This window comes from Dipodomys merriami, unplaced genomic scaffold, assembly GCF_024711535.1.
Source record: "Dipodomys merriami isolate MVZ:Mamm:240054 unplaced genomic scaffold, mDipMer1.0.p SCAF_73, whole genome shotgun sequence".
Classification (NCBI taxonomy): Eukaryota; Metazoa; Chordata; class Mammalia; order Rodentia; family Heteromyidae; genus Dipodomys; species Dipodomys merriami.
The window spans coordinates 5,448,760-5,467,546 of NW_027206324.1; positions in this window are offsets into that span (position 1 = coordinate 5,448,760).

The following is an 18,787-nucleotide window of genomic DNA, read 5'->3' on the forward strand; positions in this document are numbered from 1 at the left end:
TAACCCTAACCCTCAGCGTCACCCTAGCCACCACCCTAATCTTAATTCTAACCCTAACCCTCACCCTAACACTAACCCTCATCCTCACCCTAAACCTCACACTAACCCTAACCCTAATCCTCAATCTATCCTTCACCCTAACCCTAATCCTTACCCTAACAATCACCCTAATCCTAACCCTTACCCTTAGGGCAACATTCAACCTCAGCCTAACCCTCATCTTTACTCTGACCTTCACGCTCACCCTAACAGTCACCCTAACCCTAACCCTCATTCTAATACTCACCCTAACCCTAACCCTATCCATCACCCTAACCCTAACACTCACCCTCAGCCTCACCCTCAGCCTAAACCTATGTTTAAGCTTAACCCTAACCCTAACACTCAACCTCACCCTAGCCCTCACCCTAAACCTAATCCTAACCCTATCCCTCATCCTAACCCTCACCCTAACCCGCACACTAACCATCACCCAAAACCTATTCCTCACCCCCAATCTCACCCTCAGCCTAACCCTAAGCCTAAGCCTAAACTTAACCATAACCCTCACCCTCAGCCTCACCCTCACCGCAAAATAACCAAAACCATAACACTGAAAATAACACTAATTTTAACCTGAAACCTAACCCTAATCCTAACCCCCACCCTCACCCTCAGCCTAACCCTAAGCCTAACCATAGGCTTAACACTAATCCTGATTGTGACCCTAAACACAACATTAACCCTAACCCTAAACCTAACCCTAAACCTAACACTAATCATCAGACGCACCCTCACCCTAACCCACACCCTAACCCTAAGCCTAAGCCTAACCCTAACCCTAAGGCTCACACTCACCCTCACCCTAAACCTAATCCTAAAACTAACCCTATCCCTAACCCTACCCCTCACCCTATCCCTCATCCTAATCCAACCCCTAACACTAACACTAACACAAACCCTCACCCTAACCCTCAACCTAACCCTAATTCTAATCCTAACCCTCACCCTCGCCTTAACTGTAACCCTAACCATAACCCTAAACCTTACCCTAACCCTAACCCTAAACCTCACTCTCACCCTAGCCCTCACCCTAACCCTAACCTTAACCCTAACCCTCACCCTAACCATAACACTCACCATAACTCTGACTTTCACACTAAACCTAACCCTAACCCTCACCCTCACCATCACCCTAAACCTTACCTAAACCTCACCCTCACTCTAAACCAAACGCTAACCCTAACACTGACTCTAAACCTAAGCCTAACCCTAACCCTAACCCTCACACTCACCCTCAATCTAAACCTAATCCTAAACCTATCCCTATCCCTAAGCCTCACATGAACCATCACCCTAGTGCTCACCCTAACCCTAATCCTAACACTTCACCTCATCCTAACACTCAACCTAACCCTAACCTAACCCTCACACTAACCCTCACCCTAACCCTAACAGTAACACTAACGCTAACTCTAACCATCACCCTAACCTAAACCGCACCCTAACCCTAAACCTCACCGTCACCCTAGCCCTCACCCTAACCCTAACCCTCACCCTAAACCTAGACCTAATCCTAACCCTCTACCTTAACCTAACCCTCACGTTCATCATAACCTTAACCCTAACCCTAAGAATAACCATAACCCTAAACCTAAACTTAAATTTCACCCTCACCGTAACTCTAACCCTAACCCAAACCCTCACCCTAACCCTAACACTGACGCTAGCCCTAACGACAAACCTCACCATAAACCTAACACTAACCCTAATCTTCACCCTAGGACATACCCTATCCCTAATCCAACCCTAACCCTCATCCTAACCCTCACTCTAACCCTAAACCAAACCCTCACCCTCACCCTTAGCCTCAGCCTAACCCTAAGCAAAACACTAACCCTAACAACAACTGTCACACTCACAGTTACCGTAACCCTAATCCTAACCCAGCACCAACCCTAACCCTAACACTAAAACTAAACCTAACCCTCACCCTAACCCTCACTCTAAAGCTAACCCTAACCCTATTGCTCATCCTAGCACATAACCTAACGCTAATCCTATCCCTAACCCTCACCATAAGCCTCAACCTTACCCTCGCTGTAAACCTAAACCTGAAGCTAACCCTCACCTTCACCCTAACCCTAATGCTAACCCTAACCCTAACACAAACACTAACCTCACACTCACCCTCACCTTATCCCTAATCCTAATCCTAAACCTTACCCTAACCCTCACCCTCACCCTAACTCTCAGCCTAACCCTACCCCTACCCCTAACACTAACACTAATCCTCACCCTAACCGTAGCTCCAATCCTATCCCTCACCCTCGCCTTAACTGTAACCCTAACCCTAACCCTAAACCTCACCTTAACCCTAACCATCAACCTCACTCTCACCCTAAACCTCACCCTAACCCTAACCCTAAACTTCACTCTCACCCTAGCCCTCACCCTAACCCTAACCCTAACCCTCAATCTCAGCCTAAGCCTAAACCTAACCCTAAGCTTAATCCTAACCCTAACCCTCAAACTAACCCTCACAATAACCCTCACCCTAACACTAACAGTAACACTAACGCTAACTCTAACCCTAAACTTCACTCTCACCCAAACCCTAATTCTAACCGTAACCCTTAATATAAACCTCACCCTAAACCGAACCCTAACACTTACCCTCACAGTAACCGTAACCCTAACCATAACTCTAACAATAACTCTAAACCTAACCCTAACCTTCATTGTAACCCTTTGCATCACCATAAACCTAACCCTCACCCTAACACTTCCCCTCACGTTAACACTAACCCTAACCCTAACACTAATTCTCACACTAACCCTAAACATCACCCTAACCATAAACCTCACCCTAAACCTAGACCTAATCATAACCCTCAACCTTACCCTAAACCTCACTCTCATCATAACCCTAACCCTAATCCCCACCCTATGCCTAAACCTAATCATAACCATAAACCTCACCCGAACTGTAACCCTAACCCTCACCCTCATGATAGCCCACACCCTAACCATAAACCTAAACCTAACCCTCATCCTAACACTCACCCTAACCCAAAACCTAAACCTCACCCTAAACCTAAACCTCACCCTCACCCTCAGCCTAACCCTAAGCCTAAACATAACCCTAACCATAACCCTCACACTCAACCTCACCCAAAACCTAATCCTAAACCTAACCCTATACCTAACCCTAACCCTCACCCTAAACCTAACCCTGACACTAAACCTAACACTAACCCTCACAGTAAATCTCAACTTAACACTAACTCTAACCCTAAACCTCACCCTATCCCTCACTCTAACCCTAACTCTAACCCTAAACCTCACCCTCAACCTCATCCTAACCCTAATCCTAAACATCACCCTCATCCTAACCCTCACCCTAACACTAACCCTAACACTAATCCTAAACCTAATCCTCATCCTAACTCTCACCCTATCCCTAACCCTAACTCTCACTCAAACGCTAACCCTAACACAAACCCTAACCCTAACCCTCAACCTCACCCTCACCCTCAGCTTAACCCTAAGCCTAAACTTAACCTAAGCCTAACCGAAACACTCACCCTAACACTAACCTTTATCCTAATCCTAACCCTAACCCAAACCCTCACCTAAAACCCTCACCCTCATCCTAACCCTCACACTAACCCAAACCCTAACTCTAACCCTAATCCTAAACCTTACCCTAACCGTCACCTTAACCCTAAAACGAACACTAAACCTCACCCTCACCCTCACACGAAATCTAACACTAACCCTAAACCTCACCCTAACCATAACCCTCACAGTCACCCTCACATTCGCAGTAACTCTAACCCTAAACCTAACAATAACACTAACCCTCACCCTAACCCTGACACTCACCCTCACCGTAACGCTAACCCTAACCCTAAACCTCACCCTCACCCTAAACCTCACCCTAACCCTAACCCAAAACCTCACTCTCACCCTAGCCCTCACCCTAACCCTAACCCTAACCCTCACCATAACCCTAAATTTCACACTAACCCTAACCCTAACCCTCAACCTCAACCTAACCCTAACCCTAACCCTCACCCTCACCCTAAACCAAACCCTAACCCTAACACTGACTCTAACCCTAAGCCTAACCCTAACCCTAACCCTCACACTTACCCTCAATCTAAACCTAATCCTAAATGTAACCCTATCCCTAAGCCTAACCCTCACATTAACCATCACCCTAGCGCTCACCCTAACCCTAATTCTAACCCTACACCTCATCCTAACACTCAGCCTAACGCTAACCCTAACCCTTGCCCTAACCCTAACCCTAACCCTCACCCTCACTCTTGGCCTAAGCCTAAGCCTAAACCTAAGCTTAAGCCTAACCCTAACCCTCACACTAACCCTCACTCTAACTCTAACACTAACACTAAAGCTAACTCTAGCCCTAAACCTCACCCTAACCCTAACTCTAACCCTAACACTTAATATAAACCTCACCCTAAACCGAAAACTAACACTCACTCTCACAGTAACCGTAACCCTAACCCTAACCCTAACAGTAACACTAAACCTAAACCTAACCCTCATTGTAACCATAACCGTCACCATAAACATAACCCTCACCCTAACACTTACCCTCACCCTAACACTAACCCTAACCCTAACACTAATCCTCACACTAACCCTAACCATCACCCTAACCCTAAACCTCAACCTAACCCTAAACCTCACCCTCACCCTAGCCCTCAACCTAACCCTCACCCTAAACCTAGACCTAATCCTAACCCTCAAACTTACCCTAACCCTCACCCTCATCATAACTTTAACCCTAACACCCACCCTATGCCTAAAAATAATCCTAACCCTAAACTTCACCCTAACCCTAACCCTAAACCTCACCCTCATGCTAGCCCTCACCCTAATCTGAATGCTAAACCTAACCCTCATCCTAACCCTCACCGTAACCCTAAACCTAAACCTCACGCTAAACCTAAACCTCACCCTCACCCTCAGCCTAACCTTAAGCATAATCATAACCCTAAACATAACCCTCACACTCAAACTCACCCAAAACCTCATCCTAAACCTAACCCTATCCCTAACCCTAACCCTCAGCCTAAACCTCACCCTAACCCTAACCCTAACACTAAACCTAACACTAACCCTCACAGTAAATCTCAACTTAACACTAACTCTAACCCTAAAACTCACCCTCACCCTAACTCTAACCCTCACCCTCACCCTCACCCTCAGCCTATGCCTAAGCCTAAACCTAACCCTAACCCTAAACCTCATACTCACCCTCACACTAACCCTAATCCTAATCCTAACCCTAAACATAACCCTCACCCTAACACTAACCCTCACCATAACCCTAACCCTATCACTAACCCTAACCCTAAACCTCACCCTATCCCTCACCCTAACCCTAACTCTAATCCTAAACCTCACCCTCACTCTCACCCTAACCCTAACCCTAAACATCACCCTCATCCTAACCCTCACACTAAACCTAACCCTAACACTAATCCTAACCCTAATCCTCATCCTAACTCTCACCCTAACCCTAACACTAACTCTCACCCAAACACTAACCCTAACCTAATCCTCACCCTCACCCTCACCCTCACCCTCAGCTTAATGCTAAGCCTAACCCTAACCCTAAGCCTAATCCAAACACTCACCCTAATGCTAACCCTAATCCTAATCCTAGCCCTAACACTAAACCTCACCCTAATCCTCACCCTCATCCTAACCCTCACCCTAACCCTAAACCTAACACTAACCCTAACCCTAAACCTCACCCTCAACCTCACCTTAACCCTACAACTAACCCTAAACCTCACCCTCACCCTCACGCTAAACCTAACACTAACCCTAATCCTCAACCTAGGACATACCCTAACCCTAATCTAACCCTAACCCTCACACTAACCCTCAATCTAACCCTAAACAAAACCCTCACCCTAAATCTAACCCTCACCCTCACCCTCAGCCTCAGCTTAACCCTAAGCCTAACACTAACCCTAACCCTATCTGTCACACTCACAGTCACCGTAACCCTACTCCTAAACCTAACACCAACCCTAACCCTAACACTAAACCTAAACCTAAACCTGCACCTAACCCTCACTCTAACCCTAACCTGAACCCTATTGCTCATCCTAGCACATACCCTAACGCTAATCCTATCCCTAACCCTCACCATAACCCTCACCCGTACCCTCACTCTAAACCTAACCCTAAAGTTAACCCTGAACCTCACCCTAAAACTAATGCTAACACTAACCCTAACACTAACACTAACCCTCACACTCACCCTCACCTTATCCCTAATCCTAATCCTAACCCTTACCCTAACCCTCACGCTCACCCTAACTCTCATCCTAACCCTACACCCAACACTAACACTAACAATAACCCTCCCCCTAACCCTCACCCTAACCCTAACTCTAACCCTAACCCTCACCCTCGCCTTAACCGTAACCCTAACCATAACCCTAAAACTCACCCTAACCCTAACCCTAAACCTCACCCTCACCCTAAACCTCACCCTAACCCTAACCCTAAACCTCACTCTCACCCTAGCCCTCACCCTACCCCTAAACGAAACCCTCAAACTCGGCCTAAGCCTAAACCTAACCCTAAGCTTAAGCCTCACCCTAACCCTCACACTAAGCCTCATCCTAACCCTAACACTAACACTAACGCTAACTCTAACCCTAAACCTTACCCTCACCCTAACCCAAACTCTAACCCTAACCTTTAATATAAACCTCAACCTAAACAGAACCCTAACCCTCACACTCACAGTAACCGCAACCCTAACCCTAACCCTAACAATAACACTAAAACTAAATCTAACCCTCATTGTAACCATAACCGTCACCATAAACCTAACCCTCACCCTAACACTTACCCTCACATTAACACTAATCCTAACCCTAACACTAATCTTCACTCTAACACTAACCATCATCCTAACCCTAAACCTCACCCTAACCCTAAACCTGACCCTCACCCTAGCCCTCAACCTAACCCTAACCCTCACCCTAAACCTAGACCTAATCCTAACCATCAAACTTACCCTAAACCTCACCCTCATCATAACCGTAACCATAACCCCCACCCTATGCTTAAACTTAATCCTAACCCTAAACCTCACCCTAACCCTAACCCTAACCCTCAACCTCATGCTAGCCCTCACCCTAATCCTAATCCAAAACCTAATCCTCATCCTAACACTCACCCTAACCATAAACCTAACACTCACCCAAACCCTAAACCTCACCCTCACCCTCAGCCTAACCCTAAGCCTAATCATAATCCTAACCATAACCCTCACACTCAACCTCACCCAAAATCTAATCCTAAACCTAACCCTATCCCTAACACTAACCCTAACACTAACCCTCACACTAAACCTCAACTTAACACTAACTCTAACCCTAAATCTCACCGTCACCCTAACCCTAAACCTCACCCTCACCCTCAACCTCAGCCTATAGCTAAGCCTAAACCTAACCCTAACCCTAACCCTCATACTCACCCTCACACTAACCCTAATCCTAATCCTAACCCTAAACCTAACCCTCACCCTAACACTAATCCTCACCCTAACCCTAACCCTAACACTAACCCTAACCCTAAACCTCACCCTATCCCTTACTCTAACCCTAACTCTAACCCTAGAACTCACCCTCAACCTCACCCTAATCCTAATCCTAAACATCACCATCATCCCAACCCTCACCCTAACCCTAACCCTAACACTAATCCTAACCCTAATCCTCATCCTAACTCTCACCCTAACCCTAATCCTAACTCTCACCCAAACGCTAACCCTAACCCAAACCCAAACCCTAATCCTCACCCTCACCCTCACCCTCAGCTTAATGCTAAGCCAAACCCTAACCCTAAGTCTAACCCAAACACTCACCCTAATGCTAACCCTAATCCTAGCCCTAACTCTAAACCTCAACCTAACCCTCACCCTCATCCTAACCCTCACCCTAACACTAACCCTAACACTAACCCTAACTCTAAATCTCAATCTAAAACTCACCCTAAGCCTAAATCTAACCCTAAACCTCACCCTCACCCTCACCCTAAACCTAACCCTAACCCTAAACCTCACCCTAACCCTAACCCTCACACTCACCCTCACCTTCACCGTAACTCACCCTAACCCTAACAATAACACTAACCCTCACCCTAAACCTAACACTCACCCTCACCGTAATCATAAAACTAAACCAAAACCTCACCCTAACCCTTACCCTAACCCTAACCAAAACCTAACCCTAACCCTAAACCTAACCCTCACCCTCAGCCTCACCCTCACTGTAAACTTAAACCTAACCATAACACTAACACTAACAATAACCGTAACCCTAAACTTACCCTCAACCTCACACTAACCCTAACCCTCACCCTAAACCTATCACTCACCCTCACTGTAACCCTCACCATAACACTCACCCTAACCCTAAACCTAAACCTATCCCTGAACCTCACCCTAACTCTAACCCTAACCCTCACCCTCAACCTAGCACTCAACCTAGCCCTAGTCTTAAACCTAAACCTCACCCTAAACCGCACCCTAACCCTAAAGCTAACCCTCACCCTAACCCTAAAACCCTAAAAATCACCCTAAACCTAACCCTCACCTTCACCCTCAAGCTCGGCCTAAGCATCAGCCTAAGCCTAAGGCTAAGCCTAACCCTGACACTCACCCTCACCCTCACCGTAACCATAACACTAACCCTACGCCTAACCCTCACACTAACACGCACCTTAACGCTAACCCTAACCCTAAACCTCACCCTCAGCCTTAACCTAACCCTCATCCTCACCCTCAGCTTAACACTAAGCCTAAGCCTAAGCCTAACCCTAACCCTCACACTCACACTAGCCGACACCATAACCCTAATCATAACACTAAACCTAACCCTAACACTCACACTATCCCTAACCCTAACCCTAAAAATAAACCTAAACCTCACCCTCACCTTAAACTAAAACTAACTCTAAACCTCATCCTAACCCTAACCCTGACCCTCAACATCACCCTCACCCTCACGCTTACCTTAAACTTAAACTTAACCCTAACCCTAAGAATAACCATAACCCGAAACCTAACCTTAAAACTCACCCTCACCTTAACTCTAACCCTAATCCAAACCGTCACCCTAACCCTAACCCTGACCCTAACCCTAATGCTTAACCTCACCCTAAACCTAAAACTAATCCTAATCCTCACCCTAGGACATACCCTAACCCTAATCCAACCCTAACCCTCACCCTAACCCTCACTCTAACCCTAAACCAAACCCTCACCCTAAATCTAACCCTCACCCTCACCCTCAGCCTCAGCCTAACCCTAAGCCTAACACTAACCCTAAACTTAACTGTCACACTCACAGTCACAGTAACCCTAATCCTAATCCTAACACTAACACTAACCCTAAATCTAACACTCACCCTAACCCTCACTCTAACCCTAACCCTAACAGTGTTGCTGGTTCTAGCACATACCCTAACGCTAATCCTATCCCTAACCCTCACCATAACCTTCACCCTAACCCTCACTCTAAACCTAACCCTAAAGCTAAACCTCACCCTCACCCTAACCCTAATGCTAACCCTAACCCTAACACTAACACTAACCCTCACACTCACCCTCACCTTAACCCTAATCCTAAACCAAAGCCTTACCCTAACCCTCACCCTCACCCTAACCCTCTTCCTAACCCTACCCCTAACACTAACACTAACACTAACCCTCACCCTAACTCTCACGCTAACCCTAATTCTAATCCTAACCCTCAACCTCGCCTTAACCGTAACCCTAACCATAACCCTAAACCTCACACTAAACCTAACCCTAAACCTCAACCTCAACCTAAACCTCACCCTAACCCTAACCCTAAACCTCACTCTCACCCTAGCCCTCACCCTAAACCTAAACCTAACCCTAACCCTCACCATAACCCTAAATTTCACACTAAACCTAACCCTAACCCTCACCCTCACCCTCACCCTAACCCTAACCCTAACCCTCACCATAACCCTAACTTTCACACTAAACCTAAACGTAACCCTCACCCTCACCCTCACCCTAACCCTAACCCTAACCCTCACCCTCACCCTAAACCAAACCCTAACCCTAACACTCACTCTAACCCTAAGCCTGAGCCTAACCCTCACCCTAACCCTCACACTCACCCTCAATCTAAACCTAATCCTACACCTAACCCTATCCCTAACCCTAACCCTCACATTAACCATCACCCTAGCGCTCACCCTAACCCTAATCCTAACACTACACCACATCCTAACACTCACCCTAACCCTAACCCTAACCCTCAACCTAACCCTAAAACTAACCCTCACCCCCAGTCTTGGCCTAAGCCTAAGCCTAACCCTAAGATTAAGCCTAACCCTAAACCTCACTCTAACCCTCACCTTAACTCTAACACTAACACTAACGCTAACTCTAACCTTAAACCACACCCTCCCCCTAACCCTAACTCTAACCCTAACCCTTAATATAAACCTCAACCTAACCCTTACCCTAACAATAACCGAAACCCTAACCCTAACCCGAACAATAACCCTAAATCTAGCCCTAACCCTCATTGTAACCATAAATGTCAACATAACCCTAAATCTCACCATAACACTTACCTCACCCTAACACTAACCCCAACCCTAACACTAATCCTCACACTAATCCTATCCATCACTCTAACCCTAAACCTCACCCTAACCCTAAACCTCACCCTCACCCTAGCCCTCACCCTAACCCTAACACTCACCCTAAACCTAGACCTAATCCTAACCCTCAACCTTACCCTAACCCTCACCTTCATCATAACCTTAACCCTAACCCTCACCCTATTCCTAAACTTAATCCTAAACCTAAACCTCTCCCTAACCCTAACCCTAAACCTCACCCTCATTCTAGCCCTCACCCTAATCCTAATCCTAAATCTAACACTCATAATAACCCTCACCCTAACCCTAACCCTCAACCTCACCCTCAGCCTAACCCTAAGCATATTCATAACCCTGATCATAACCCTCACACTCAACCTCACCTAAAACCTAATCCTAAACCTAACGCTATCCCTAACCCTAACCCTCACCCTAACCCTAAACCTCACCCTAACCCTAACCCTAACACTAACCCTAACACTAACCCTCACAATAAACCTCAACATAACACTAACTCTAACCCTAAACCTCATCCTCACCCTAATGCTAACCCTCACCCTCACCCTCACCCTCAGCCTATCCCTAAGCCTAAACCTAACCCTAACCCTAACCCTCATACTCACCCTCACATTTACTCTAATCCTAATCCTAACCCTAAACCTAACCCTCACCCTAACACTAACCCTCACCCTAACCCTAACCCTAACACTAACCCTAACCCTAAACCTCACCCTATCCCTTACACTAACCCTAACTCTAACCCTAAAACTCACCCTCACCCTCACCCTAACCCTAACCCTAAACCTCACCCTAACCCTAACCCTAACACTAATCCAAACCCTTATCCTCATCCTAAACCTAACACTAACTCTCACCCAAACACTAACCCTAACCCAAACCCTAACCCTAATCCTCACCCTCACCCTCACCCTCAGCTTAACGCTAAGCCTAACCCTAACCCTGAGCCTAACCCAAACACTCACCCTAACACTAACCCTAATCCTAATCCTAACCCTAACTCTAAAGCTCACCCTAACTCTCACCCTCATCCTAACCCTCACCCTAACCCTAACCCTAACACTAACCCTAACCCTAAACCTCACCCTAACACTAACCCTCACACTCACCCTCACCTTCACCGTAACTCTAACCCTAACCCTAACAATAACACTACCCTCACCCCAATCCTAACACTCACCCTCACCATAATCGTAAACCTGACCCAAACCCTCACCCTAACCTTACCCTAACCCTAACCTAAACCTAACCCTAACCCTAAATCTAACCCTCACCCTCAGCCTCACCCTCACTGTAAAATTAAACCTAACCATAACACTAACAATAACAATAACCCTACCCTAATCTTACCCTCACCCTCACACTAACCCTAACCCTCACCCTAACCCTAACCCTCACCCTCAATGTAACACTCACCCTAACACTCACCCTAACACTAAACCTAACCCTATCCCTAAACCACACCCTAACTACAACCCTAACCCTCACCCTCACCCTAGCACTCACCCTAGCCCTAATCTTTTTTTTTTTTTTTGGTTTTTCTTTTTTTTTTTAATTTAATTTTATTTTATTTGAGAACATACTGTACAGAGGGGCTACAATTACATGGGCAGGATAATGCATATATTTCTTACCAAGCATTGCAGCCTCCTCCTTTGTTTACCCTTCACCTCCCTTCCCAGCCTCCCTCCTCCCCCCACCCAATTATACCCCCTACCCCCCCACACCGACATTGTAAAGCTGGTTTTGACATGCCCTAATCTTAAAACTAAACCTCACCCTAAGCCTCACCCTAACCCTAACCCTAACCCTCAACCTAACCCTAAAACTCTAACAATCACCCTAACCCTAAACCTCACCTTCACCCTCAAGCTCAGCCTAAGCATAAGCCTAGGCCTAAGGTTAACCCTAACCCTCACCCTCACCCTCAGCTTAACACTAAGCCTAAACCTAAACCTAACCCTAAACCTCACCCTCAAACTAGCCCTCAAAATAACCAAAACCATAACACTAAACCTAACCCTAACACGCACACTATCCCTAACCCTAACCCTAACAATAACCCTAAACCTCACCCTCACCCTAACACTAACCCTAACTCTAAACCTAATCCTAACCCTAAACCTAACCCTCAACATCACCCTCACCCTCACACTTAGCTTAACCTTAACCTTAACTCTAACCCTAAGAATAACCATGACCCAAAACCTAAACTTAAAATTCACCCTCACCGTAACTCTAACCCTAAACCAAACCCTCACCCTAACCCTAACCCTGACCCTAAGGCTAACGATAAACCTCACCCTAAACCTAACATTAACCCTAAATCTAAACCTTACCCTCACTTTCGCCTTAACCGAAACCCTAACCATAACCCTAAAACTCATCCTAACCCTAACCCAAAACCTCACCCGCACCATAAAACTCACCCTAACCCTAACCCTAAACCTCACTCTAACCCTAGCCCTCCCCCTAGCCCTCACCCTAACCCTAACCCTAACCCTAACCCTCACCCTAAACATAACCCTCACCATAACCCTAACTTTCACACTAACCCTAACCCTAACCCTAAACCTCACCCGCACCCTAACCCTAACCCTAACCCTCACCCTAACCCTAAACCAAATCTTAACGCTAACACTCACTCTAACCCTAAGCCTAACCCTAAACCTCACACTCACCCTCAATCTAAACCTAATCTTAAACCTAACCCTATCCCTAACACTAACCCTCACATTAACCATCACTCTAGCGCTCACCCTAACCCTAATCCTAACCCTACACCTCATCCTAACACTCACCCTAACCCTTACCCTAACCCACAAACTAACCCTCACCCTAACCCTAACATTAAAACTAACGTTAACTTTAATTCTAAACCTCACCTCACCCTAACACTAACTCTAACCCTAACCCTTAATATAAACCTCACCCTAAACCTAACACTAACCCTCACATTAACCGTAACCCTAACCCTAACAATAACCCTAAACCTAACCCTAACCCTCATTGTAACCATAACCGTCACCATAAGCCTAACCCTCACCCTAACACTTACCCTCACCCTAACCCTAAACCTAACACTAACCCTAACCCTAAACCTCTCCCTATCCCTTACCCTAACCCTCAAACTCACCCTCACCCTCAACCTAACCCTAATCTGAAACATCACCTCATCCTAACCCTCACCCTATCCCTAACCCTAACACTAATCCTAACCCTAATCCTCATCCTCTCACCCTAACCCTAACTCTCACTCAAACGCTAACCCTAACCCAAACCCTAACCCTAAACCTCACCCTCACCCTCACCCTCAGCTTAACGCTAAGCCTAACCCTAACCCTAAGCCTAACCCAAACACTCACCCTAACACTAACCCTAATCCTAATCCTAACCCTAACTCTAAAGCTCACCCTAATTCTCACCCTCATCCTAACCCTCACCCTAACCCTAACCCTAACACTAACCCTAACCCTAAACCTCACCCTAAACCTCACCCTCACCCTAAATCTAACCGTAAACCTCACCCTCACCCTCAACCTAAACCTAAACCTAACCCTAAACCTCACCCTAACCCTAACCCTCACACTCACCCTCACCGTCGCCATAACTCTAACCCTAACATTAACAATAACACTAACCATCACCTTAACCCTAACACTCACCCTCACCTTAATCCTAACCCTAACCCAAACCCTCACCCTAACCTTTACCCTAACCTTAATCTAAACCTCACCCTAACCCTAAACCTAACCCTCACCTCAGCCTCACCCTCACTGTGAACTTAAAACTAACCATAACACTAACAATAACACTAACCCTAACCCTAATCTAACCCTCAACATCAACCTCACCCTAACCCTAACCCTCACCCTAAGCCTAACCCTCACCCTCACCGTAATCCTCACCCCAACACTCACCCTAATCCTAACCCTAAACCTCACCCTAACTCTAACCCTAACCCTCACACTCACCCTAGCACTGACCCTAGACCTAATCTTAAACCTAAACCTCACCCTAACCCTAAAACTCTAACAATCACCCTAACCCTTACCCTCACCTTCACCCTCACGCTCGGCCTAAGCATAAGCCTAAGCCTAAGGCTACGCTTAACCATCACAGTCACCCTCACCCTCACTGTAACTGTAACACTAACCCTAACCCTAACCCTCACACTAACCCGCACCCTAACGCTAACCCTACCCCTAAACCTCACCCTCACCCTAAACCTATCCTTCACCCTCAACCTCAGCCTAACCCTAAGACTAAGCCTAACCCTAACCCTCACCCCCACCCTCAGCTTAACACTAAGCATAAGCCTAAGCCTAACCCTAACCCTCACCCTCACACTAGCCCTCACCATAAACCAAACCATAATATTAAACCTAACCCTAACACTCACACTAACCCTAACCCTAACCCTAACAATAACCCTAAACCTCACCCTCACCCTAACACTAACCCTAACTCTAAACCTCATCCTAACCCTAACCCTAACCCTCAACCTCACCCTCACCCTCACCCTTACCTTAACCTTAACCCTAACCCTAAGAAGAACAATAATCCTAAACCTAAACTTTAACCCTCACCATAACTCTAACCCTAACCCAAACCCTCACCCTAACCCTAGCCCTCACCCTAACCCTAGTGCTAAACCTAACCCTCAATTTTAACCTTACTGTCACCCTCAAACTATCCCTAACCCTAACCCTAACCCTCATCCTAACCCTCAGCCTAACCATAACCGAACCATCACGCTAACCCTAACCCTCAACCTCACCCTCAGCATCAGCCCTAACCTAAGCCTAAGCCTAGGCCTAACCCTAACCCTCACCCTCAACCTAGCCCTCACCCTCATCCTAATCCTAACCCTAACCCTCATCCTAAACCTAACCCTAACACAAACAATAACCCTAACCCTAACCCTAACCCTCATTCTAACCATAAGCCTCACCCTAACCTTAACCCTCACCCTAACATTTACCCTCACCATAACCCTAACGCTAACCCTAACACTAACCCTCACACTAACCCTAACCATCACCCTAACCCTAACACTCACCCTAACCCTAGCCCTAACCCTAAGCCTAAATCTAACCCTCACCCTAACACTTACCCTCACCCTAAAACTAACGCTTACCCTGACCCTAAGCCTAACCCTAACCCTAATCCTCACCCTCACCCTAGCCCTCACCCTAAACCGAATCCTAACTCTAACCTTAATCTTAACCCTAAACCTAACCATAACCCTAACCATCAACCTAAACCTAATCCTCATCCCCACACTCACCCTCAGCCTAACCCTAAGCCTAATCCTAAGCCTAACCCTAACCCTCACCCTCACACTCACCAAAACCCTAATCCTAAACCTAACCCCAACCCTAAAGCACAACCTAACCCTCACCCTAACCATAAGCCTAACACTAACACTAACCCTAACCCTCACCCTAACCCTCCCCCTGAACCTAACTCTAACCCTAAACCTCACCCTCACCCTAAACCTAAACCTCACCCTCACCCTCACACTCACCGTAACTCTAACCCTAACCCTAACAATAACACTAACCCTAACCCTAACCCTAACGCTCACCCTCACCGTAACCCTAACCTAAACCCAAGCCCTCACCCTTACCCTAAACCTAAACCTAACACTAAACCACACCCTAACCCTAAACCTATACCTCACCCTCAGCCTCACCCTCACTGTGAACTTAACCTTAACCTTAACACTAAAAATAACCCTAACCCTAATTCTAACCCTTACCCTCACACTAACCCTAACCCAAATCCTCACAGTAACCAGAACGCTGACCCTCACCCTAACCCTAAACCTAATCCTAATCCTTAACTTCGCCATTATGCTAACTCTAAACCTCACCCTCACCCTTGCCCTCATCCTTACACTAATCCTAACTCTAAACCTCATCCTAACCCTCACCCAAAACCTAACCCTAACTCTAACCCTCACCCTCACCCTTATCCTCTGCCTAACCCTATGCCTAAGCCTAACCCTAACCCTAACCCTCACACTCGCCCTCACCCTAACCCTAATCCTAACACTAACCCTAACTCTAACACTAACCCTCACCCTAACCCTCCCCTAACCCTAAATCTAAACCTAAACCTCACCCTCAACCTAACCCTAACTCTAACCATAACCCTAAAACTAAACTTCACGCTAACCCTAACCTTAACCCTCCCCCTCTCCCTAAACCTAAAAATAACACTAACCCAAATACTAATCCTAATCCTAACTATAACTCTCACCCTAACCCTAACCGTCACCCTAACACTTACCCTCACCCTAAAATTTACCCTAATCCTAACGCTAACCCTCACACTAACCCTAACCATCACCTTAACCCTAAACCTCAACCTAACCCTATCCCTAACCCTCAACCTCACCCTAGGCCTCATCCTAACCCTACCCCTCATCCTCACCCTAAACCTCACACTAACCCTAATACTAATACTCAGTCTAACCCTCACCCTCACCTTAACCCTAACCCTAATCCTCACCCGAACCCTAACCCTCACATTTACCCTTACTGTCACCCTCACCCTAACACTCACCCTAACCCAAAACCTCATCCTAACCCTCAGCCTAACCGTAACCCTAACCATCACGCTAACCCTAACCCTCAACCTCACCCTCAACCTCATCCTAAACCTAAGCCTAAGCCTAACTCTAACACTCACCCTCACCCTAGCCCTCACCCTAACCCTAATCCTAACCCTAACCCTCATCATATCCCTAAACCCAATCCTAACAATAACCCTAAACCTAAACCTAACCCTCATTCTAACCATAACCCTAACTGTAACCCTAACCCTCACCCTAAAACTTACCCAAACCCTAACACTAACGCTAACCCTAACACTAACCCTCACACTAACCCTAACACTCACCCTAACCCTAACACTCACCCTAACCCTAAACCTAAACCTCACCCTCAGCCTAGCCCTCACCCAACCTTAACTATCATCCTCACCCTAAACCTCACACTAACCCTAAAACTAATCCTCAATCGAAACCACACCCTCACCATAACCCTAACTCTAACCCTCACTCTAACCCTAACCCTCACATTTACCGTAATCCTCATTCTCAGCCTAACCCTCAACTTTACACTTACTATCACCCTCACGCTAACCCTCACACTAACCCTAACCCTCATCCTAACCCACAACCTGACCATAACCTTAAGCATCACCCTAACTCTAACCCTCACACACACCTTCACCATAACACTAACCCTCACAGTAACACTAACTCTAACCGTAAACATCACCCTCAGCCTAACCCTAACCCTAATCCTAATCCTAAACATAACCATAACCCTAACCCTTACCCTAACACTCACCCTAACCCTAACCCTAACCCTAACCCTCACCCTAACACTAACTCTAACACTAAAGCTCACCTTCACCCTAATCCTAACCCTAATGCTCACCCTAACCCTAACCCTATACTTCACCCTCACGTTAGGGCCCACCCTAACACTAATACTAACCCTAACCCTCATCCTAACCCTCAACCTAAACCTAATCCTAACTCTCCCCCTAACCTTAAACCTAACCCTCAACCTCACCCTCATCCTAACACTAAGCCTAACCCTAAACCTAACCCTAACCCACACGCTCACCCTCAACCTTACCCTAATCCTAACCCTAACCCTAACTCTAACCCTAACACTCACACTAACCCTCACCCTAACACTAGCTCTAAACCGAACCCTAACTGTAACCCTCACCCTAAGCCTAAATCTAACCATAAACCTCATCCTCACCCTAAACCTAACTCTAACCCTAATCTTAACCCTGAACCTCACCCTAAACGTAACCCTAACCCCCACTGAAACTATAAATCTCACCCTAACCCTAATCCTCACCCTAACACTAACCCTAACCCTAACACTAACCCTCACACTAACCCTAAACCTCACCCTAAGCCTAAACCTCACCCTAACCCTAACACTAACCCTAACCCTCACCCTCACCCTAGCTCTCACTCTAACTCTAATTCTAACCCTTACCTTCACATAACCCTAACACTCATCCTTAACCTAAAGCTCACACT